The 26,226-nt window shown below is 41.7% G+C and overlaps 1 pseudogene; it reads left to right on the forward strand.

Moving 5' to 3' along the window:
- Positions 1,041-25,445, forward strand: LOC100154051 (annotated as a pseudogene).

Genomic DNA, 26,226 nt, shown 5'->3' on the forward strand with positions numbered 1-26,226 from the left:
CGTCACCACACTACTGAAAACCTGCTTATAGGAGTTCCTTTTACCAGGTATAAAAAGTCCAGTCAGTTGTCAAAAAAAATTTACAAGGCATGTTAAAAGGCAAAAAAAAAAAAAAAAAAAAAAAACCACAGTTGGAGGAGACAGCAAGCATCATAAGCAGACTTAGGTTTGACAGGGATGTTGGAATGATCAGACTGGGAATTTTAAAAAGCTATGATTAATATGCTAAGGGTTCTAATGGATAACATAGACCAGCTGCAGGAACAGATGGGCAATGTAAGCAAAGAGATGAAAATTCCCATAAAAAAACCAAAAGAAATGTTAGAAATAATAAAAAAAAAATACCTAACAGAAATGACAAATCCCTTGGATGGACTTATTAGATTAGAAATAGAGGAAAGACTCTCTGATCTTGAGATCTCTCAGTAGAAACCACCAAAACCAAAAAGCAAATAGAAAGAAAAAAAAAAAAGCCAAGAATATACAAGATGGGTGGGACAGCTACGAAAGGTGTAACAAATGTGTAACGGGGACACCACAAGGAGAAGAAAGAGAAAGGAACAAGAGAAGTGTTTCAAACAGTCATGACTGAGAATTCCCCCAGTTAATGTAACACACCAAGCCCAGATCCAGGAAGCTCAGAGAAGAAGAGGCAGGATAGATGCAAAAACAAACAAAAAACCCTCAACTCCTAGGCAAAACCATATTCAAACTGCACAATATCATTGATAAAGGAAAAATCCGGAAAGACGCCAGAGAGACAAACTATCTTACCTATAGTAGAGCAAAGATAAGAATTACACATGACCTCTCCTCCAAAACCATTCAAGCAAGAAAAGAGGGCAATGCAAATATTTAGTGTTAAGAGAAAAAACAAATGCCATCCTAGAGTTCAATATCTACAAAATTATCCTTTCAAAACTAAAGAGGCAATACTTTCTCAGACAAATAAAACAAGGAAATTTATCATCAGTAGACATGTCTTGCAAGAAATTTCTTTCTTCTTCTTTTTTTTTTTTTAATATGGCCGTGCCTGCAACATGTGGAAGTTTCTGGGTCAGGGACTGGACCTGCACCACCCGGTAACTTGAAGTAAAAACTAACAGAACTGCCAGGAGACATAGCTTCATCTGCTGTTATAGCTGGGGACCCCAACACTCACCATTATCACAAATGAGCAGATCTAGCAGGCAGAAAATAAGTAAGGATACAGCTGAACGCGACATTCATCAGCTGAATGAAAAGGACATCTATTGACTACTTCATCCAAACAATAGGAAAATACACATTATTCTCAAGCTCACACAGAGAACACTCACCAAGATAAACCACATTCTGGGCCATAAAACACACCTTAACAGATTTAAATAATAGAAATATATGATGTCTGCTCTCAAACCACCGCAGAATTAAACCATAAATCAGTAACAGAAAGATAGCTGAAAAATCCCCAAATACTTGGAAGTAAACAATATTCTTCTAAAGAATATATAGGTCAAAGAAGACTTTAGAGAAATTTTAAAGTATTTTGACCTAAATGAAAATGAAAAACCAAATGCTAGTGAGGCTGTAAGCAGCAAGAACCCTCACATATTGCTAATGAGAATGTAAACGTAGAGTCACTTTGGAAGGCAGCCTAGCGGCTCCTTACAAAATAAACCGACTCTTACCATATGACCAAGCAATCTTGGAGTTGCAAACTTATGTTCACACAAAAACCCACAGAGGGGTGCTTAAGGCAGCTTTATGTATAACTGCCAAAACTTGGAAGCAAGAGTTCCTTCAGTAGACGGATGGGTAAACAAACGGTGCTACATCTAGACAATGGGATGTGACTCAACAGTAAGGTAACTGAGCTAGGAAGTCATTAAAAGAAACAGAGGAATCTTAAATGCCCTAAGTGAAAAATCCAACTCGAAACGGCTACTTACTGTATGGCTCTAACTATACAACATTCGGAAAAGGCAAAGATACAGAAATGGTCAAAAGTCAGGGGTTGCCAGGTGCTGGAGGAGGGGGTGAGACGAACAGTGGAACACAGAAGATTTTCCAGGGCAGTGACAACACTGTCTGATGGTAGATACGCGTCGTTACAGATGGTCCCTGACTTAGCACAGTTCAACTTAACCACTTTTCAACTTTACGCTGGTGTGAAAGCAACACACAGGAGAAACCGTACTTCAGATTCTGAATTTTGATCGTGTCCTAGACGAGCAATACATGCCCCCTCCTGGTGCTGGACAGCAGCCGTGAGCCGCAGCTCGCACTCAGCCCTGTGACCAGGAGGAAAAACAACCGACAGACTCACAGTGACTCTGAACCGTACAACCACCCCGTTTTTCACCTTCAGCACAGTATTCAGTCAATAGCACAAGGTATTCGGCGCATTTACTGTAAACCAGGGCTGGTGGGAGATGACAGAGCCCATCTGCAGACGGTCAGCGTGGGGAGCACATTTAAGGCAGGCTACTGCGTGGTGTCCAGGACGGTAGGTGTGTTCAAGGCATTTCCGACTTACGTTCCTTCTAACGTGCAATGACAAAACCCCACTGGACGTCAAGGAAGATGTGTATGTACTTGTCCAATCCCGTAGACTGTATTCCAAGAATCAGTCATAAAGTAAACGATGGCTTTGGGTGATAAAGACTTGTCCGTGTAGGTTCATCAATTTTAATAACTGTCCTGCTCTGGTGAGGGATATTTACAGTGGGGAGGCTGTGCATGTTGCGGACAGAAGGTTTATGGTAAATCTTTGTACTTCCCACCCAATTTTGTTGTAACTCTAAAACGTCTCTAAAAAATGACATCTAGGAGTTCCGTCGTGGCTCCATAGTAACGAACCCAGTCAGTGTCTGTGAAGGTGACCTTGCTCAGTAGGTGGAGGTTCTCAGTTGCCATGACCTGCGGTGTAGGACACAGACAGGGTTCAGATCCTGAGTTGCTGGGGCTGTGGCCTAGGCCAGCAGCTGCAGCTCCAATTTGACCCCTAGCCTGGAAACTTCCATATGCCGTGGTGTAGCCCTGAAAGACCAAAAAAAAAAAAAGGAATTTATTTTTTAATTAGTGATGATGATGACACAGACTCATAACCCCTCATAAGCCCTTATCACAATTACAAAATCAAAAATCTCTGAAAACTGAGAGTGTTTCTATGGCACAATCGATCTAAATTAACATAAGCAGGTTTATGATGTATTTGTGTAAATATTCATGTGTTTCACTACAGAAATACTACTGTATTTAATTTTGGGGCCCTGGAGAAATTGTGCAAGATACAGAATATCCACCTTATTTCTATTTTAAAAACTAAAAAATTCTGCGTTACAGAATACATCTGATACCAAAGATTTTAGAAAAGGAATTACTGGCCTATAACATAATTGGTATTTACTGAGGAATTAAAATGTTCTAGGAGCTATTTTAAGCACTTTGTATTTGTTAAATCATTTCATCTAATGAGTGCAATTGTGGTGTTTCCAAAACTAGGACACCTCCCAAAGAACAGGCAACCCAAGAGCGCTCGGGAAAAAACAAAACGTTTGGTAGGCACCAGGCTTTTGGAGAACTTGGATGACCCCGTCCAGTCACCTGGAGGAACTCAAGCCTCAGGGATCCACCTTTAGACGGGATGGGCTTCAGTCCCTCTTACAGGGGAGAGCACGTTTCAAAAGCTTTCATCTGCACGTTAACTCACCGACACTAGAAAAGGAAAAGAGCTCTTGCAGTGCGAAGCCTGTTCCTTGACAACAATTTGTGAAAAGCAAATGTGAAAGGAAAAAAGGGAAGCAAACAAAATGAAAATCTAAACTGTATTTTCATTTCCAGTAAAATCATTAGACAAACTGTGATCCATAGTTCTGACTATGGATAGGTCTTACTCCTTGAACGGCAAATATGTACTGGGGGAGTATGAAAATGACTTATGGAAATGAAATGTTTTAATCTGATAAGAGGATTTCATTTTTCAACAGAGGCCATAATAAATATTTATTGGCTTATAAGGATGAATGACTAAGGAAAGAAAGTAGATTTAATTAATACTCTAATTCTTTTCCTTAGTTACCTACTTCCTGATGCACAGAACCAAATCAAATCAATGGGAAATTGATTTCATGCTAGGCTTGAATGGTAAAATATCACCAGTTAACCTAATATTCCGTATTCCTTTCTATGCCTCCATTATGTAGAAAAGGCTAAATAGGCCTCGATTAGATGGCATATCATTGCATTACACTGATTACAAGCTTATAAGCTTGACTGGTACAACACACGTGTCCTCTCATTTCACAAGCTATGCAAATGGGGACAAATTGAAAAGCAACCAAAGGAACAGCCACTCCCCTTGCTGCCACAGTATGAAAAAGATAAAGCAGTTTATCATAATCGAGTGACGAGGCTATACTATCCTAGTAATTTAAAAAAAAAAAAAGTTCAAGGTGGAAGGCATCTTTGTTATCTAGCCCTTAATAATGGTTTACGCAAGTAAAGCACCTTTTGTCTGGAAATATCAGACTAATTTTATCTACGGGAATTACAATGAGAGAGGCAGAATTTTCCCGCAATTAATGCCTAGATGAAATCCCAGATAAAATTACCACCTACTAACTCTGCGTCCTCCATTTATTCACCAATTTAGCTCACTTGGTATAAACCTTATTTCCACGTTCAATAAAAAATAAAGTATCAGAATGAGCTGTGACTCCTGCTTGCCTTCAAAGAGCAAAGGGCTTTTAGTCTAATGCAGAAGGTACGGATGTTATGTTGTTGAAATCAAATCTGAAAAACCATTAAGAGTTTTTGGAAAGCAGTGTTTGACCTATTGGCTTATTTGGATTCCCCAGAAGCAGGCCCTGAGATGAGGATTTGTGTGCAAGGAAGTGCTCTCAGAAGAAAATGCAAGGAAGAGAGAGAAGCAGAACAAAAAGAACAGAACATCAGAGGCTTTGATTTCAGCAAATTCCTGGGAGAGTAGTGAAGAATCAAGTGATTCCACGGGGTGTTTTTGGGCTGTAAGTTATAGCCTCAGAGCTGTTGTACTGTAAGGTTAGGGCCTGGATCAATCTCCCACTGTGATCCTTCACTAGCTGAGCATCACCCTGGAGGATCATAACCTCCCAGGCCCTTCCAGTTGCCTTTGTCACTGTGTGGGGACAGCCCTTCAAGGAAGAGTGGCAGCTCAGGACGTTGAAAGCCAAAGCACATTAAAGCTGGGAGAGGGATATACAGAAGAGGTCAAAGGAGTCCAAGGGTACCTGTGCCCACTATCAAGACGCATGGGAAACAATTTGAGCAAATGTTTCCTACGTAATTACCACACCCCTCCCCCCAAAAAAAACCCACATAGATTGAGTTACAGGTGTTTCATCCAGAAAAGTATTTAACAGCAGGGATTTAGGTGTTACCATTGGAAGACCCAGAGAAGCAGCCACAGGTTGGGCTTCTGGGAATGGTTCCCAGTAGGAAGGACCCAGAGGGAAAGGACCAGGCTTCTCTCTCAGCCCCAGTCAGGAAGCTGATGAATCAAAACTGCTACTGCAGCTTCTCAGGAAGGGCTGCTGCAACTATCTGTTCCAGAACCACACTGTGCCTGCCGGAGCCTCGCCAGAAAAATACACGAGTAAACAAGTGAATCAATCAAGCAATCACTGAATGCGTTTTGATTTTTTAAACCACAAAAATGTAGAATCTTGTAAGATATCTACTTAAAATCAAATACCAGAAAGATAATTAATGAACTATAAAGTACAGAAACATACTTTGCTCTCTGTGGGAAGTAAATAAGCAGCTCTGTTTTATAATTATCTCTTTTGACTCCCTTTACCTATTTCTCTCAGCCCTCATTCTCCATCTCTGGCTACGACCAATCTGGCCTGCAGATCTGTGAGCTTGGATTTTTGTTTAAGAATCTGTATATAAGACAGCTGATTTGGTCTTTGTCTTTCTCTGAGTTAATTGCCTTAGCATAACGTACTCAAGATTGGTTCATTTTGTTGCAAATAGCAAGATTCATTCATTTTTACAACTGAATAATATTCTATTGTGTGTATACATATATACAGACATATATGTATATACACATCTTCTTTATCCATCTATTGATGGACATTTAGGTTGCTTCCATATCTTGGCTATCGCACATAATGCTGCCGTCAACTCGGTGGTGCATAGCGCTTGGCTAATTAGTGGCTTTGATTTCTTTGGATAAATACCCAGAAGGGGACTTGCTGGAGAGTGTGGTAGTTCTATTTTTGATGTTTTGAGGACCATCATGTGGCTTCCACAATGGCTGCACCAATTTACACTTCCACCAACAGTGCACAGAGTTCCCTTTCTCCACATCCTTGCCAACACTTGCTATTTCTTGTCTTTTTGATGATAGTCATTCCAACAGAGGTGAGGTGATATCTTATTATGGTTTTGATTTGTGTTCCCCTGATAATAAATGATGTTGAGCATCTTTGTATGTGCCTGTTGGCCATCTGTATGTCTTCTTTGAAAAAACATCTATTCGGATCTTCTGCCCATTTTTTAAAAGGACTCTGTTTTTGCTATTGAATACTGTGAGTTCTTTGTATATTTTGGATTTTAGCCTTGTATCAGATAAATGATTTGCAAATATTTTATTCCACTCAGTAGGTTGCCTTTTCATTGTGTTGACTGCTTCCTCTGATGTGCAGAAGCTTTTTAATTTAGTCCCACTTATTTGCTTTTGTTGCTTTTGGTGTCAGATTGAAAAAAAATCATCACCAAAGAGCTTGCCACCCATGTTTTCTTCTAGGATTTTTAGATTTTCAGCATTTTTTGATTTCTAAATGCTCTAAGAATATAGTTTTTGTTGTTGTTGTTTTTCTTTTTCTTTTTGGAGTTGAACCTGCAGCATTCCCAGGCTAGGGGTTGAATCGGAGCTGGAGCTGCCAGTCACAGCCACGGCAACACAAGATCCAAGCCACATCTGCAATCTACCCCACAGCTCAGAGCAACACTGGATCCTTAACCCACTGAGTGAGACCAGGGACTGAACTCACATCCTCATGGATCCTAGTCAGGTTTGTTAACTGCTGAGCCACGAGGCAAACTCCCAAGAATATAGTTCTGAATATACGATGGGATCCTCTTGCATTGTCTTCCTCCTAATAGTTAGATAGTGTTTCTCAACTAATGTTTCTCAAACTTCTTAGTTAATAAGGATGTTTCTGGAAGCTTGTACTGAAAGTGTAGTAGCAACTCTTTCAATCTTTACCTATAGAAATCAGGGAAATGATTATACATTTCTTTGCACTCAAAACTGTACCATTTAAGAGCATCCAAATAGGTAATATAATGCACATGTGTAGCAGTCAGTGGCAATTGGACGAGCAAGTTCATCATTCAGCCTAACACTGTAACCAAGAGAAAGTGTTGGGTGCTGGAGGGTTTCTTCAACTGCAATACCAGAACGTGCTTCCAGGGTGTCCCCAGTTTATTGCTAGGTATCAAATGAGCTGGCTCTAAAACATCCACATGAAGGATTATTTTCATGAGAAGGTACTGAAAGTGAAAAGATTTTTTGAATTCTAGGAATACTATTTTTGAAAAATATTATCTTTTTCCAGATTGGGTTTAAATGACATAATATGTCATATTGTTTATTGAATGCTTATTGAGAGTTTGTTTTCATCAAGAAATTATATATCTTCTATTTTCTTCTTCTTATATTAAACAAACTGATGTCAAATTAAATACAGTTAGATAGGTCTCAATAGTGTATTTTCTATTAGATTTTACTACATAAGAAATTCATCTATGAATTTGTATGGCTTTTATTAAACTTGTGCAAGCACACAGTAGAAACTTAAAAACAAAACAAAAAAATGCCCATAAAAATAACCGCCAAAATCCCATTATCCATAAATAACCACAAATAACATTTCAGTGACTATCTTTCTAAAGATAAGTTTACATAAATGGGATTATGCTTAGAGCATTGTTCACTTTTTTCCATCCAACACCATATTATAAACATCTCTTGGTGTCAGTAAATATTGAGCTACATCAAGTTTAATGACTTGACAATTTTATTGCATTTATGTGCCATAATTTACTTAATCAGTCCTTACTGATAGATGTCTAGGGTGTTTCCAATTTTTGTACATTAAAAACAGATTTATAAGAAACATTTGTGTGTCTACATCTTTTCAGTATTGTATCTCCTTAGGGCAAATGCCTAGAAGTAGGATTACTGCATGAAAAAATCTGATTTTTATGCGTTGCTAACTGCATTCCAGAATGGACCATGGATTTACAGCATCCTTCCTTCTATGCAATGCAAAATCCTAAATGTGACTTTAAAAAAATAAAATCAGCTTTATTCCCGAAGGAATCTAGGGATATTTTTCTTTATTTTCTCTGAAGCATTTCTCACTAAATTGTGAAAAATCTCTAAGAAGAAAATGAAGAATTTCCACAAATTTGTTGTCAACAAGATTTAATTCTGTGATAGTTTTAAGATGATATATTTAGGTTTCAGGAAAAATAAAAAGTGATTGCTTTCCCCATTAGCACTTAAAACTTGTTACTTAGGAAAGATGTGAGAGGTATTCATTCCAAGAATATCCATTTTTCTGTTATTAGAGCAGAGGAAAATGAGTGTAAAATATAGTCATGTTAATTTTAGCAAAATGTGAAAATCATTGGTTATTATTATTCAGGGGAAGAGCAATTTTATTAAAGCAAAGAGTAGGGAAGAAATTACCATTTTTAGTGACAAAACTGAAAGTGATCCTGTCATCCCATCCAAGTTGGAGGGTGGCTGTGCTTACACAAAGACCTTGAAACTCAGTAATTCATACATGTTAGAAACCTTAGTCTCAGAGCGTTTGAAGTGACAGAGATCTCATTTGCGGGAAAAATAACTAAGAAAACCGTATCTGGCCAGTAGATATGAAAGACCTGCCTTCCACGTATACGACTAACTTAGAGGTAAAATCAATGATTTGCTCTGCATTCCTGGACACCTATGCATGTCTCCCGGCTCTGATATCTGTGCATCCGATATCTGGGGATCCACAGTCTCTGTGGAAACGGAGCACAGTCAGTGCTGGTGAGGTTCCTTTTAAAGGCCACATGCACTAGTTGACCATATCAGGTTCATAGGAAGATCGCTACTTTGGAAGAATAAATTTGCCAACAGCCATCAAAGCCCTACATTTATTTTCTTTTACTATAAAATGTTCATAAGCACTACCCCTCTTCCTTCGTCCTATATACACATGGTTTATGCTACATAAAACTTTAGTTTCCTTTTAAATTAAACCTCTATTATTATAAATTTACATCATTTCATTACAAATTATTAAAAACCGACCATAGGCTAGAAACGGTTCCAAGCATTGAGGAAATAGCCGTCAACATAACCAATTCTCTTTCCTGAAGCAGCTTAGATTCTAGGTGGAGAGACACACAAACAATAATCAATTAAATGAGTAAGTAAATATGTGGGATCATTTTCTCATGGAGAAATAGAGTAGGCAAGGGGGATAGAGAGTAGCAAGTAGGGGTGACAGGGAGCACGGCATCACATACTGTGGTCCAGGCAGGCCGTGATATTGGAGCAGAGGCCAAGGAAATGAGGAATGAGTCCTGCCCGTATATGGAGTCAGGGAGGGACATTCTAGGCAAGGTGAACAGGTAAGATGCAAAGCTGTGGGGGAGTTTTCAAAGAATTACTCTGACTGCTCTGTACAGGGGCCATTTCCTGACATAAAGAAGATCCTCAGATGAGCAGGGCCAGAAGAAGAAACCCAGGGTTTGATGTTAGATGTGTTTAGATACCCGAGGGAAGATTTTCAAGTAGGCAGTTTGACATACACTGTGTGAAGTCCAAGAGAGACATCTAAAGACATGTTTCATAAGTGAATCATACTCTCAGGATTTGACAGATCCTTTGAGTGTTATCTGTCCCAAACACCTATCAGATGCTAAACATTCTCTAGAATATTCCTGCCCACTGATTATACAGCCTAACTCTAACCTTTCCAGCCGTGCATCATGAATGCATGACCCCTGTGACCATGAAGCAGCCCACTCAACACCAAGAACATTTTTTTTTTTTTTGGCTGCCCCCACGGCATGTGGAAGTTCCTGGGCCAGGAATCGAACCCACTCCACAGCAGTGGCCCACGTCTGCTGCAGTAACCATGCTGGATCCTTAACCTGCTGCACCGCAGGAGATCTCTCAAGACCATTTTGAGCAGTGGAAAAGTCTTGATGGTAATAAAAATCAGTCTCTGTAAATTCCACCCACCAGTCCCTTTGATTCCTACAAAGAGTGTCTAAGCAAAGCAGTACCCAGCCCAAAATAAAGGCCTTTCAACTCCTTGTAAGAAAGAACGGTTCAATTTTTAGAGCTATCTAAATTTAGATTTGGCCTCTCATAAGGGGATCAAGTTACAGAGTGCCCTAATGTAGGGAGCCATTGCACATAGATTCCAAGGATTCCCGCATCAGCTGGTTTACTAAAATCCCTTCTGAAGTTCGTGTTCTAACTCCGACAACGTAAGTTATCTCTTAACAGTGTGGTAAGTCAATACATCATAACCTCTATTTAACACTGGCTTGGAGGATGGATCACTCTATATGAAAGTGTGCCTGCTCTACAAACCTCAGCTCATTATGCGGCCCCTATTTTTATCATTTACGTATTTTGAAGTCAGATATAACATCAGCAGTCTTGTTCCATTCTAGAGACGTGAGCTCTTTAAGAGCTGTGTTCCAGCAACAGACATCTGGAGGGATTAAATTCTTCAGCTCGGCTCCTATTTCAAAGCAGTCATTTTTACAGAAGGTAGGGGAAAGGATTCTACCTTGGATGGGAGCCCTAAAGAGTTAAGCTAAATAAAAAATACACACTTCAAACTGGACAAATGTGAGAACCAATTTAGCAAGTTAGACATTGCATGTGTGTATTGACCTATTCTAGTTTTATCTCTTAGTTGAAACATCAAGAGGTTTATGGTTCACACCAAAATAACCTGTTGTTTCTTCCATAAATTTAACAGAATCGATGGAAATAAAGTGTGAGAATTTCTGTATCTGTGCAGAGTTTTGAAATGTCATTAAACTCAAAAAATAGAATTCTATTTCAAAAGTTCTGAAGGAAAGGACTTCAAATAAAGGCTTTCAGAGCACCATGAAATGCCTACATTCAATTCTTTATTCAGCAAACATTTCTAGAATTTACTATGAGTCATTACAGGGCCAGGCACTGAAAAATTCATTTTCTATCTCTTTGAAGGAAAAGGTAGGCTGCAGAATAGAAAGATAGTGTAAAAAAATCAACTGTTGGCCTAATAATTACTGGATATCAACTTAGAAGCATAAAAAGATCGTTTCAGGGAGTTCCCGCTGTGGTGCAACAGGACCTGTGGTGTCTCTGAAGCGCAGGTTTGATCCCCAGCCTGGCACAGTAGGTTAAGGATCTCGCATTGCTGCAGCTGCGACTTAGGTCGGTCACAACCACGGCTTGGATCTTATCCCTGGTCTGAAATCTCCATTCGCCACAGGGTGGCCAAGGTGGTCAAAAAAGAGAAAAAAACAAAACATTTCAGTAACTACTTCCTGTGTAAAATGACCCAGCCGTGGGAAAGGAATACATTATCACGTTTTTTCTTTTTCTTTTTTAGGGCTGCACCTGCAACCTATGGAAGTTCCTAGACTAAGGTTCGAATCAGAGCTGCAGCTACTGACCTACACCAAGGCACTGCAACACGGGATCGAAGCCCCATCTGCAAACTATGCCACAGCTTGAGGTGACACCGGATCCTTAACCCACAGAGAGGCCAAGGATCGAACCACATCCTTACGGGTACTAGTTGGGTTCTTAACGGGCTGAGCCACAACGGAAACTCCTGGAATACATTATTACGAAATAAATTTTCTGTTACTATTCTAATCGATACAAGGTAAGTCAGCTTTGCCAGCGGTCTATGTTCTGAAATGCACTCAGAGTTCCTTTTTCCAATGTTAGCATTTCATGCAACACTCACAGGGCACCTCTTGAGCCCGTTATTCAAGAATGTAAATAAGTGTTTACACATTCACACTCTGCATTTCACTCTGAATCGCAAAATGCTCGGGTGGAAAAGTACTTAGCCAGGTGGTAAAGTAATTTCGGTTTTAGGGGTTTTATGTCCGTAGATCCTGTCTTCCTCTCTACAGCTGTCCTGCTAAATGGGGGTGGGGGAGAAGGCTTGTGGGAACCCTATGGTCACGCTGCTCTCGGAGTGCTGAAAGCACAGCAGCTGCTGGAACCGAATTCCTTGCCCCTTAGACCACCCCCATCAAAATCCACAAGGCCTGGAAGGACTTCAGACTGAGCCACCAGCCCTTTGGTGACTCCGAATTTCATGTGGCTCCAGCAAACCACACCACAGCTCTGCGTAGCAGGACCTGAGCTTTTAACCAACCAGTATCAGAAAGAGCCGGGGAAATGTCTATTCAGGTCTTTTGCCCATTTTTCCATTGATCGATTGGCTTTTTTGCTGTTGGGTTGTATAAGTTGCTTATATTTTCTAGAGATTAAGCGCTTGTCGGTTGCATCATTTGAAACTATTTTCTCCCATTCTGAAAGTTGTCTTTTTGGTTTCTTTGTGGTTTCCTTTGCTGTGCAAAAGCTTTTCAGTTTGATTAGGTCCCATGTTTTACAGATGGCCAGCAAACACAGGAAAAAATGCTCAACATCGCTGATTATAAGAGAAATGCAAATCAAAACTACCATGAGATACCACCTCACACCAGTCAGAATGGCCATCATTAATAAATCCACAAATAACAAGTGCTGGAGGGGCTGTGAAGAAAAGGGAACCCTCCTGCACTGTTGGTGGAAATGTCAACTGGTACAGCAACTATGGAGAACAGTTTGGAGATACCTTAGAAATCTATACATAGAACTTCCATATGACCCCACAATCCCACTCTTGGGCATCTATCCGGACAAAACTCTACTTAAAAGAGACACATGCACCCGCATGTTCATTGCAGCACTATTCACAATAGCCAAGACATGGAAACAACCCAAATGTCCATCGACAGAGGATTGGATTCGGAAGAGGTGGTCTATATACACAATGGAATACTACTCAGCCATAAAAAAGAATGACATAATGCCATTTGCAGCAACATGGATGGAACTAGAGAATCTCATACTGAGTGAAATGAGCCAGAAAGACAAAGACAAATACCATATGATATCACTTGTAACTGGAATCTAATATCCAGCACAAATGAACATCTCCTCAGAAAAGAAAATCATGGACTTGGAGAAGAGACTTGTGGTTGCCTGATGGGAGGGGGAGGGAGTGGGAGGGATGGGGAGCTTGGGCTTATCAGACACAACTTAGAATAGATTTACAAGGAGATCCTGCTGAATAGCATTGAGAACTATGTCTAGATACTCATGTTGCAACAGAAGAAAGGGTGGGGGAAAAAATGTAATTGTAATGTATACATGTAAGGATAACTTGATCCCCTTGCTGTACAGTGGGAAAAAGAAAAAAAAAAAAGTTAAAAAAAAAAAAAGAGCCGGGGAGTTGACAACGTTTTTTATGTTCATCCACAGAGAAAACAGAAACAATGACAATGGAAAGAATTTAAAAGAGGTCTTGTGTACACCTTGGTGCTTCAAAAGGGACCTGAAAAAACAGTTCAAAGACATCCTTGCCAGGAAGTCAACCTCTGTCCAGAAGGCTGAGGGCGCAGGGCCCCTGTGTTGGTCCTTGTCAAAATACACGATCCTGCTGACAGAATCCCCAAGCACAACCTGAAGTCCGTCCTCCCCGGGCCCTAAACACACACACACCCAAGCAAACAAGGGAAGAGGAAGGAATGTCGGTCACGGTGCTCCAGATTGGGGGTTTTCATCCTTTTTTAAAAAAGCACCAGAACCCTTGCTTCAAAAGGAAGCACGCCAGGGCGTCCAAAATGTAAAACAAACAAGATGACAAAAGTGGAGCTGCTTTCCGCTTCAAATGGGAGTGAAGAGGGGAGGGCCCAAACAGCTGATTTCGTGCTTCATCTACGTCTCTTACTGAATCCTCAGCACCAATTTAGCCCCCGCAGAGAGGCACGCCGTCCTGCATTTCGCTGCAGGTGACATCCCATCTAATCCCAGTGGTGGTGCCTAGTTAGTTCGGATTCTGCTTTTAGCCCAGAGCCTGACAGTGTGCCCCTGATTCAGTGAGTAAAACTGAAGAAATTACAGTTATATTTTTTAAAAATGAAAACAACATGATTATATTGTGCTTAAAGTGACGGAACTGCCGGAGGAGGGGCTGTTTCCCGCTTGAACCCAACATTATGGGTCGATTCTAGAGGCATTAAGTTCATGACCTCTGGAGACATAATGCCTTGGTTAAAATCCAGCCCCGAGGACTTGCGATGGAGAGAAGGCAGTGTCTTCCGCAAGTGGTGCTGGTGCTGGGAAAACTAGACACCTCCACGGAAGACAATGAAATTAGAACGCTCTTTAATATCACGCACAAAAATAAACTCAAAATGGATTAAAGACCTAAACGTAAGGTCTGATACTATAAAAATCCTAAAAATTGAGGCAGAACACTCTTTAAGTTACAGCAATATTTTTTTTGATCCACTTTTTAGAGTAATGAAAATTCAAAAACCTCCTCCTGGAGGTTCTCTTGTGGCACAGTGGGTTAAGGATCTGGCATTGTCACTGCAGCAGCTTGGATCACTGCTGGGGCCCAGATTCGATCTCTGGCCCAGATAATTGCCTATGACCAGGGTGCAGCTCTCAACAAACAAGCAAACAAATCCTAACAGCCAAATCAAACCTAATTAAACTTAAAAGGTTTTGCACAGCAAAGGTGACCCATCAAAAAAAAGATAGAAAGAAAAGAAAAAACCACCCACAGAATGGGAGAAAATCTTTGCAAATGAAGCAACTGACAGAGGATTAATCTCCAAAATATACAAACATCTCATGCAGATTTATATTTTAAACAAGTAACAATATTCAGCCTCTATACTCCCTCCCTCTAGGAAATGGTTAGCCCTTTCAAAGATCCTGGGATGGCCGTCTATAAAATGTGGGTAATAACGCTGCCCGCCTCACAGAGCTGTTGTGAGTACTAAGTGAGTGACGTTCTTAGCACATAGTAAGTGTTCAGCAAGGACTGGTTACGACCATCTGTGGACTATGGTGCTGCACTCTGCTCTGTAGGGATGATACCAGTACCAGGGGTGTCCCAGCCTCAGCGCAGCAAAGTCGTACAGACCTGACTGGGGTGAGCAATCGTCCACTCTGGCACATCTAGAGCTCCAGCAACCACAACTCTGGCCACCCTCCAGGCCCTGTTTCCCGCATCTGCAGGATGCAGGGTCTGTCGGTGGGGGCTGGGTGGTAGACTCTAGGGGAGTGAAGAGCTTCCCACAGCTTTGAGGGCGCTAGAGGCCCCTTTCCTCAGGCAAGGCAAGGTGCTGAGACAGTCTTGAGTGCAGCTTATTCCAAGAACAGCAAGACGGCCAGTGTGGCTGGAGTGGAGGGAACGAGGGAAGACAGAAGGAGGTGGATCGGGAGAGGCAACAGGACCGACCAGAGGGTCTTACAGGCTCCTCTACCTCTTTAGATTTTTCATCCAAATGTGATGGAAAGCCATTGCAGGAATCTGAGAAGTGAAAAATCGTCAGCTTGGTTGAAGGAAATGCCTTAGATAAGATGCTGAGCCAAGCTGTCCATTAGTTCTAAGAGATGAACAGCCATACAAGGGTATGCTTTGATCTTAGCCGTCAAGCAAACTATACACAGGTAATTCATTACGATCTCAAAGGAGATTCTTCAGGCATTTTAATAGTCTCCAAATGATTGTACAAAGTATTTCAAGTATCTGGATAACTGTTAAACTTCCTTTAGATGCTGTGTTGCTACAGTATCATTTACCAAGTTATGGAACTATGAAATACAGGTCAAATGTGATAAGCACAAGTTTAGTTCAAATCTGAAGCAATTGGAAGTTGGTGTTTGTACCAGTCATGGGTCACTCAAAGTACTAATCCACACGGGAATCGTCCATAGTTGACGAAACCAGAAACAGAAATAAGGAAAAGCCTAGAAATGTCAGGAAAAATTCAGTTTCAGCTTCTCCCAAACCGAAGATTGTGTCTACACACCTCAAATCTACATGAGCCTCAAGCTCTCTGAAAGGCAGTGTTCCTTTGTCCCAGCAACTATCTGCTGAATGGGTTTTATTTCAATGCAATGTGTCAGCGTTTCCTGCTCTGGATGTAAAGCCAATCCCATCAGTCATCTCTGAGGCTAGTCTAGCTCTGTCGTAAACACCCCAGTGAGCTGAGGTAGTATTTTCCAAGAACTAGCAGTTACATGCCCCTTCACTCTCTCTGCTATAGGAATCTGTTCCAAAATCTGGTCACCCCACCCAAGCAATGGCCTAGAGAGCAAATGCTCAGTCAAGGATTAATGTATCTGGGATATTCCACAGCACCTTGTGTGTTGAAACATCAAGTGAAACTTCTATAAAACTTCTTGCTTCCATGAGAACAGCGTCATTTCCTGAGATGGTCCCTAACCGCTAACCAGGAACAACGTGATTCATGGACTTACAGTTTAAAACAAACAAACTTCCATGTTATCTGGTCCGTTATCTTCTCAGATGAGGAAACTGAAGTCCAAAGAGGTCAAGGGATTTTTCTTCCTGGGTCTCAAAGCAAGTTAGTTGCAAAGCCACAATTAAAGTTCACGTCCCAGGACTCTCCTCAGGGATTCTTCTACCTCATGATGCTTCCATCCAAGCTGTCCGAATCAGTTAAGGTTCCACGGTAGAAAGCAGCAAAAGCTACCTTGGCACACGTCAGCACAAGGGAATGATTAACTAATAGGATATGGAAGAACCACAGTTGGAAGAGATTTTTAAAAATCAGTCTTAAACTAGGCGAAACCAAGTGACTGCAGAGGTCCCTGCAGTTGAAACTCCTGTCAACCAGGCCCAGACTGCACCACTGGCACTGAGGAGCGCCAACAATTTTTTCCAACCTGGCATGATTCCACTCAAGGCTTAAAGCTGCATGAGACTCTGATATTTCATGCCCAAGTCTAGGTGGTTCTTGAGTGATAAGAGAAAGGATCCAGTAGAAGCAGCCTCTAGAAATCACCTTACAGTCCATAACGGAAGAGCGAATCCCTAGGTTTCCCTCCACAGCAAGACACAATGGAGAGAATTTCCCCAAATACAATCAGAGTGTAGGTAGCAAGAGGTATTGGTGCTGAACGATCAACAACTGATGAATGTCACTACAAGATGAAGTAATACATGAGCTCCTGCACAACTTGAAAAGGAAACTACATTTTAGAAAGCAGTGACCTCCTATAAAATTAAACAGTTGAGCACAATATTTTTCTAAGTCGATACAATTGTATACATATCAATTCAAGGAGCAACACGAATAGTAAGGGATTGATTTACTGAATGATACTGTGTTGAATTAGAAACATGGTTAGAACACTTAACCCACTTAATTTTCATAACTCTTGACCATGAAAGGGAAGAAATACTGATAAATGTATAGTCTCCATTAACTACTTCAACTACTAAGGAGAATGAAGTCATTCTTGACTTTGCGAGACAGTAACTGTTTCGAAGATTTACTTACAAAATTAGCAACAGATGAAAGTCTACAATTGAGTATGTGTGCAGTTATGATCATGGGGTTAATCCATAAGACAAATAGATTTGATCTCAGCTGCCAAAATATCTGTTTAACTGCTAAAAATATCTTTAATAAAATGTTACTATAATTCAATTCAGTTAAATACTTGAGCCCCTACTTTATGGCAGATACCTCTAGAACTTTGAATAAAGCCTAATCCTTGCCATCAAAAAAACTATACACTTGTGGTGAAGACATACACAAAGACAGAAATGAGTTCCACCATTTTCATGGGTAAATGAGAGTTCAACTGTTTAGCTATAGCCACCACTATGCTTTTGGGAGCTAACATTCACCATCTCCACTGCAGCACTTCCAAAGGTCCCAGGATTTTGAGGTGGGGGTTGGCCCACTTGAATTAGTTGATTGGGTATTGAGCCAAGTTTTGGGCAGATGGATAGCATCCTGACAGACAAGCACTAAGTGATGTGCTGATTACTGCCTGTTAGAAGCAACAGGCTCTTCTTCATGCCTGGTGCTTCTTTTAATTTCAAGAGAAGCACTGCTGGCTCTCTGGCCCAATTTTGCACGAGAGGTGAGTCTAGGCATTTTCCTATCTGATAAAGTTGGGAAGAACAAACCCGGCATGCTCATATCATCTGCTCTCAGGAGCAAACCTGCTTACCAAGATGAGTAGTTGGAGCTGCCAATAACTTCCTGGGCCACCCCATCATCTCCCAGAGGAAGAGCCTGCCCTTCATCTGACACCGCAAGTGAGGAGAAATGGATCTCTATCTTATCCGGAGTTCCATAATCCATATTCTACATCTTCAACCCAGTATTTATCAATAATAAGGTGATATCTTTTTTCTTGTTTGCCACTTTGGGGTTTACTTCAGAATTTGCTCAGGGCTCAGGCACAGCCCATTATCCCAGACCCCACCTGTCTCCGCCTCTCACCAGAGGACCCCTCCGTCTCCACCCTCCCCCATATGAAGGGACCCAGCACTAATGAGAAGGAGGGCTAAGAGGACACACGTCCACCTCGGAATGAGATTGGACCTTCTCATACGGTTCCCTGGGACTGGTGCCAAACGCACTCCCTCTAAAAGGTGTTCAGATGTGGGCACACTCTCTTCTGGAGACCCGCTCCAGACCTGGTGCATCACCCTGGACCCCATCAACCTCCGCCCTCCACTAGGCTGTGTTCCCTCCATGTCGGCCCTGCCCACCACGCTCCGGGAGCCCTGACCACAGGTTTGTTCTTCTCTAAATCATCGCATCTTCTATCAAATCCGTCATCACTAAATGAGTGAGTTCTCCATATTCGTATTTCCATGATGCCGAGGCTTTGAAGCTCAGGGTCAAGCTTCAACTTTTTTTGTGTCTATCTATCACCTTTCCCTGAGGCAATGAACACAAAACGCTTAGCTGGCTGAATGAGGTAAAGGCCAAGGGGTAAGAAAAAAGATAGGAAACAAAGACCTTACTCAAAAATATTATTCTACTCCACGGGGGACGAAGCACTTACAACTTGATGTCAAAACCAGTAGGAATAAGCACAGAGCACTACCTGGGTACAAATGAAGACCAGATCAAGCAGTAGGCTTTGGGGAAGACATGGACCAAACACTGGGGAAAAACGCTCTCCAGGTCAAGTCTTGAAAGTGTCCACATGGAATCCCAGCTCTTACAGAGACATGTGTATCTGTGTCTGTGTGTTTATGTTGTGGAGATTTTAAACTTTTGGCTGTTTACCTTTGATTTTGGAAGTTTCCAACATAAACGTAGAAAAATAGTACAATGAATCCCCAACACCAAATCCACCCCTAAGCTGTAATATCAACTGACAGCCAATCTTATTTCACCTAAACCACCCTTTTCCCCTGCTCAAACTAGTTTGAAGCAAATTCCAGACATCTTACAAAGGACTTATAAAATATAATCGCAATATGATCAACGCACATTAAAGTCACTGTTTTTTCAACATCATTAAATAACAAGTCAGCATTCAGATTCCCTCAATTATATCCATTAAAAAAATACAATTGGTAGGTTCAAGTCAGATTCCAAACAAGGAGGTTCATACATTGCTTTTGTTTGATATTCACGTTGTCTCTTTTCATCTACAGCTTCCCCCTCCTTTCTTCCTGGCAATTCATTTGTCAAAGAAACCAGATTGTTGGTCCTATAGAGTTTCTCACATTCTGGATTTTGACGAACAAATTCCTGTAGCCTCATTTTATATATTCCTCTTTCCCCTCTACTCACTATAAATTAGTGGTTAGACATAAAGTTTTACCTGATTAAACTTTGATTTTTTTTTGGACCAAAAATAGCTTTTGGGTGATACTGTAAACTCCCAATAGGAGTCACATAATTGTTTATCGCTCCTCTGCGATGTCACCAATCACGCAGGGTGACTGCCTGGATTCATTATTTAATGAGGTTTGTTTGTTTCTTTGTTTGTATTTTAAAGGTTTATAGCAAATTCCACAAAAAGAATTCATATTCCTCTGTGATTGGAAGGTGGGGGTGGGGAATAAAAACCTCATATTATCATACAAACTTTTTTTTTTCTGTCTTTTTAGGGCAACCCCACAGCTAGGGGGTTGAATTGGAGCTGTAGCCACTGGCCTACACCACAGCCACAGCAACGCCAGATCTGAGCTGTGTCTGCGACCTACACCAGAGTCACATCAACACCGGCTCCTTAACCCACTGAGCGAGGCCAGGGATCAAACCTGCATCCTCATGGATGCTAGTTAGGTTCATTTTCTACTGAGTCACAGTGAACAGCAACCCCATTCATACAATTTCTAATACTCTGGGGCTAGAGTCGGCCGTGTGGGGAAGCAGAGTCCTCAGCGGCTTCACTACCTGCCCTGAAATAAAGCCTTATATTGTTTCGAAGTGCACGCGTAAGGCTAATCTGACAGCAGGATTGTGCCGCTCAGGGACCGAGGCACACTGTTGTGTATGGAATGGACGGTCAAGGGCAACCTGCTGTGTACACGGCAACCAGGAACTCTACAAATATTCTGTGAAAACTACGGAGGAAAACAATCTGGAAAAGAACAGACGTGTGTCACTTTCTTGTACATGATAAATTATCACGACCTTGTAAATCGAGCACACTTCCATAAAACGTAAAACTCGAAAAAAGATTGATGCCAGAATTGAAAACAGATTTAAACATCATTTCCAGAGCAATTCTACCAGGAAAGAGAGAATTCTGGAATTCCGATTGCATTTCCCCTGTGCTCACCATCCAATCACATTCCCTTCGATTCACAAAGTAAGAATAAAAACCAATTTATTCCATTTCTATCATTTCACGTTTTCTTCCTTATATTGACAGACATCCCTCCCTCTAGTTGAAATTCTCCTTGTCCTAAGTAAAAAAAATCAGTTGGATTTGTTTACAATCTTGTCAAAGATAAAAAAATCACTACACATAAAAAGCCACGACAGCCCTCTCAAACAAACCAGCATCTATTTTCATACCCAGGACATCTGCACGCAGTTAAGGTGCAGTAATAATTCCTTCTTTTCCTTTTGTGCATCAATTGCTAAGCCACCTGCTAAATTTTCAATACTACTCACTCTACAATGCAGACTGAGAATTTATACTAAATGCAGAATTTCTTCTAAGACTAACTCTTTTTAGAATAAGGCATGGCTACATTCATTTCTTATCTAACAAGCAGTCATGAAAAACACGATTTCTTTCACATTTATATCACAGATTCCAACCAATCCTACCAAAAGATCTCATATTTTCCTATTTATCTGAAGGAAAAAATTAGAATGAAATAATCATCAAAAATTTTCATTGTCCAAAGAGTATGAGGGTGCGTGTTGGGGGAGGGTGGTGTGGCAATCGTGAAAACGGCACATTTGCCCGTCATAAATATGAACACCATATGAGGTGCCCAAACTGACAGCTTGGCATCACACTGCAAACCGCCACTGAATTCACGTGTCACATCTCAGATGAGCCTAGATGCATTTTCGAGGGCAATCTTTAACATTCTGAACTGCCTTCAATGTCAGTTCTATCTCAAGTTGTGTGATTACTTCTGAACATGCTTATTTAAAAACAGAAATCATACAGCTCTTCATTTCAGAAATGGGCATAGAAAATAGTACCATTCAGGATCACAAACTAGTTGTTTATTTAGACCCAGCCTTATTCATGATGGATACAAGGTAGCTCCTAAAGATACAAAAAAACAGGTGAGTAAAAAAGAAACAAAGAGAAAGCAATGAAGACATGAAACAGGCAAGAATGGGGCTAGCCCACAAAAGGTGTGTCTGTCTGCTTTTGAAGAGGGGTACTGCCCAGGCGTGAAGAGCCTTTTCTAAGATTCAAGGACATCCCTGAATAAAGGCAAGTGGAACTGAACTCGTGTGGACATTGCTCCTCAAGGCTTCCTCTTACAGTCATTTGCTCCCAGCCTATCATCACTTCTATGACTTTAACAATTTTAGGTTAAAACACAAGTCTTGGAGTTCCCGTCGTGGCACAGTGGTTAGCGAATCATGAGGTTGCAGGTTCAATCCCTGGCCTTGCTCAGTGGATTAAGGATGCAGCGTTGCCATGAGCTGTGGTGTAGGTTGCAGATGCGGCTCGGATCCCGAGTTGCTGTGGCTGTGGTGTAGGGCGGCGGCTACAGCTCCAATTAGACCCCTAGCCTGGGAGCCTCCACATGCCACGGGATCGGCCCTAGAAAAGGCAAAAAAAAAAAAAAAAAAAAAGACAAGTCTTTACATGAAGCACAGAATAGAAAGCCCTAATTTTATCTAGTGCAAATTCACCCCCCCAGATTTCTTTAGAAATACATCACTTATCCTACAGCTGGTATAACAATCATACAATTACCAAAGATTGTGGTATATACCCATTGAGCCTTTTGTAAAAAATCAGTTAACGGAAACCTCAATTATAAAGTTCAGAGACCAGAAGGGGGAGCTCTCATGTCCTGTGATGCTGGCAGAGCCCAGCAGGAAGAAAACCGACTCCTTTCCTGGCAAGGACTTAGCCAATGAAAATTCATGGACCCACTGTTTACCGCAGTGCTTCCAACTTCCCTTTCCTCTCTATAAAGGTGACTCCTTCCCTTATCTTGGGCAGAGTTGCACCTGGCTCTCCGTAGTGGCAGACCCTGAATTATAATTCTCTGCTAACTCCAAACGAGCCTAGCCTTGCTGGAGAGATATCTCACAGAGTATTTGTTTTAGGTCAAGACTTTCTAAGCCTTTTGAAGACTTTCTAAAAATCAGAGTGTGGATTACACAATTTTTTCCTAATCTCAGCATGGAAAAATTTTCTCACGACATTCAAACTCCAGTCAGTCTTATAAAGAAAACTCCCCAAACTCTCCTACGAGCTTGTGGGACTGTAAATTGGTGCAGCCACTATGGAGGAACAGTATAGCGGTTTCTTAAGAAATTCAAAATTTCTTTATTCAATATGTTCCAACAATCTCACTCCTGGGCATATATACAGAAAAAACTCTAATTCAAAAAGATAATGTACCCCAATGTTCAAAGTAGCATTATTCATAAGAGCCAAGAATACGGCTATTATGAACAGAATCTCAATGTTCAATGGAATCAATCTAAATGTTCTTCAACAGATGAATGGATAAAGATGACATGATTCACATACGCAAATGGAATACTATTCGGCCATAAAAAAGAATGATTTTATGCCATTTGCAGCAACATGGATAGACCTAGAGATTATCACAACAAGTGAAGTAAATCAGACAGAGAAAGACAAATATCAAATGCTATCACTTATATGTGGAATCTAAAATATGATACAAATTAACCTATTTACAAAGCAGAAATAGACTCACAGATACCAAAAAAAACAAATTTATGGTTACCAATGGGGAAAGAGGTAGATAAACTAAGAGTTTGGGATTAGCACACAAACTGCTCTATATAAAATAAACAACAGGACCAATAAACAATAGCACAGGAACTATATCTAATATCTTGTAATAAACCATAATGCAAAAGAATCTGAAAAATAATACATATAAATATATATATATATATTATTTTCCAGATTCTTTAATATACATAACATTTTTTCATGTTCTTTTCCATTATAGTTTATAATGTATTTATGTATTGCCTAGTTTATTACAAAATATATATATAACTGGCTCACAGTGCTATACACCAGGAACTGACAAAACGCAGTCAAGGATACTTCAATTTAAGAAAAGAGTACTCCCTGAGTTCCCATTGTGGCTCAGCAGTAACAAGCCCGACTGGTAACCATGAGGATGCAAGTTTGATCTCTGGCCTCGCTCAGTGGGTAAGGATCCAGTGCTGCTGTCAGCTGTGGTGTAGGGTGCGGATGTAGCTTGGATCTGGTCGTGATGTGGCTGTGGCGTAGGCTGGCAGCTAAAACTTCCATTCGACTCCTAGCCTCGCAACTACCATATGCAGTGGCTGTGGCCCTAAAACGACAGAAAAATAAACAAAGTTATAAGGAAAGTGAAAAAGAGGACTTCTTAAAGCCTTACGCACTTTGGCGGCTTAACTTTATGATAGTTAATTTACTCATAAATTTATCAACAGGGATTTATTGAGCATTGTCCCTGTTCTAGAAATGGCATAAGGCGAAATGAGAAAGGTTTGAGCGGGACCCATGTTCTGCCTTTACAGAGCAGAGCAGATGAGCGGCCTCATCTTATGTCCCGTTTTTCACATGCCGCACCCTGTGCAGCGCCTCAGCGCCCGGGCTTCCTGAAGCTTGGTGTTGCCGTTTGACAAAATTCAGTGAGGTCTAAGCCTGCATCTGTCCTGCTGCTTCTTCGTGGCAACACCAAAGCGCAGACGACCCAGGCTCTGCAAGCGCCAGGAGGCCCCGGCGCTTCCTCGGAGGCTCTGCCAGCGGCGTCCGAGGCCAGGGACGCGGAGCTCGCAGAGGCAAAGCTGAGGACAAGGAGTGGCTCCCTGTCACCAAGCTGGGCCGCCTGGTCAAAGACATGAAGATCGAGTCCCAGAAGAGATCTGTCTCTTTTCTCCGCCCATCAAGGAATCGGAGATCACCGACATCCCTCGTTTCCCGGGGCGTCCCTCAAGGGCGGGGTTTTGAAGATCAGGCCTGTGCAGAAGCAGATCCGAGCCGGTGAGTGGACCAAGTTCAAGGTATTTGCCGCCAGAGGAGATTACAACAGACACGGCGGTTTGGGCCTCGGGTGCTCTAAGGAGGTAGCCCCTGCCATCCTTGGGGCCATCATTCTGGCCAAACTCTCCATGGTGCCCATGGGGTGAGGCTACTGGGGGAACAAGATCAGCAAGACCCACATTGTGCCTTGCAAGGTGACTGGCCGCTGTGACCCCATGCTTGTGCACCTCATCCCTGCCCCCAGGGGCGCTAGTATTGTCTCAGCCCCTGTGCCCAAGAAGCGACTGATGATGGCGGGACGTGACAACGGCCACAGGCTGCACTGCCACCCTGGGCAACTCCACCAGGGCCGCCTTGGATGCCGTTTTGGAGCAGTACAGCTATCTCACTCCTGATCTCTGGAAAGAGACAGCGTTCACCAAGTCTCCTTGTCAGGAATTCACTGACCATCTTGTGAAGGCCCACGCCAGAGTTTCCACGAGGGACCCAGGCTCCAGCTGGGGCCACCGCATAGGTTTACTTGAGAAAAATAAAATGAATGACGCTGGTTAAAAAGAAAGAAAAGACTGTATCTGCTCAGATTCCTGGTACCGCTTTCCTGATGAAATGCGTCAGCCAGAGCAGAGACTTCAGCTCTGCAGGGGATCAGCAGCAGAACCAATGTAAGCAGCTGGCTTCTCCCATCTTGACCTTTTTTATGTAAGAAAAACCACCTCAGGAGTTCCCATGGTAGCTCAGTGGGTTAAGGACCCAGTAAAGTGTCCGTGAGGATGCGGGTTTTATCCCTGGCCTGGCTCAGTGGGTTAAGGATCTGGCATTGCCACAAGCTGCAGTGTCGGTGGCAGATGCGGCTCAGATGTGTCATTGCTGGAAGTGTGGCATAGGCTAGCAGCTGCAGCTCTAATTCAACCCCTTAAGCCTGAGAACTTCCAAATGCCACAGGTGTGGTCCTAAAACAAGAAAAACCACCTCTGTGTAAGCCCCTGAGACATCGTTTCTGCTACTTGCAGCCTAAAGTCTTCTTAACTAAATCAATGGACTTATAGTCTCTTTGGAAAGTCAGACACAGGTGACCACAAAATGTAAGACAAAAAGAAAAAATTGCTATTAGACAAGTTCCACCAAGGCACTACTAGCTTTGAGGAATGTAAATCATTTCCATATAGGAAATAATTGAGGAAGAAGAGATGAATGGGGGGAAACGGGGAGGAAGAGGAAATAAAGGGAAGATTTTTGCTTTTGCATGTATTTCTCCCAGCAAACCTACTTTAGAAATAATTTGAGGCGTTCCTGTCATGGCTTAGCAGAAACAAATCTGACTAGTGTCCATGAGAACACAGGTTCGATCCCTGGCCTCGATCAGTGGGTTAAGGATGTAGCATTGCCGTGAGCTGCGGTGTAGGTCACAGACGTGG

This window comes from Sus scrofa, chromosome 5 (genome assembly GCF_000003025.6).
Source record: "Sus scrofa isolate TJ Tabasco breed Duroc chromosome 5, Sscrofa11.1, whole genome shotgun sequence".
Taxonomy (NCBI): domain Eukaryota; kingdom Metazoa; phylum Chordata; class Mammalia; order Artiodactyla; family Suidae; genus Sus; species Sus scrofa.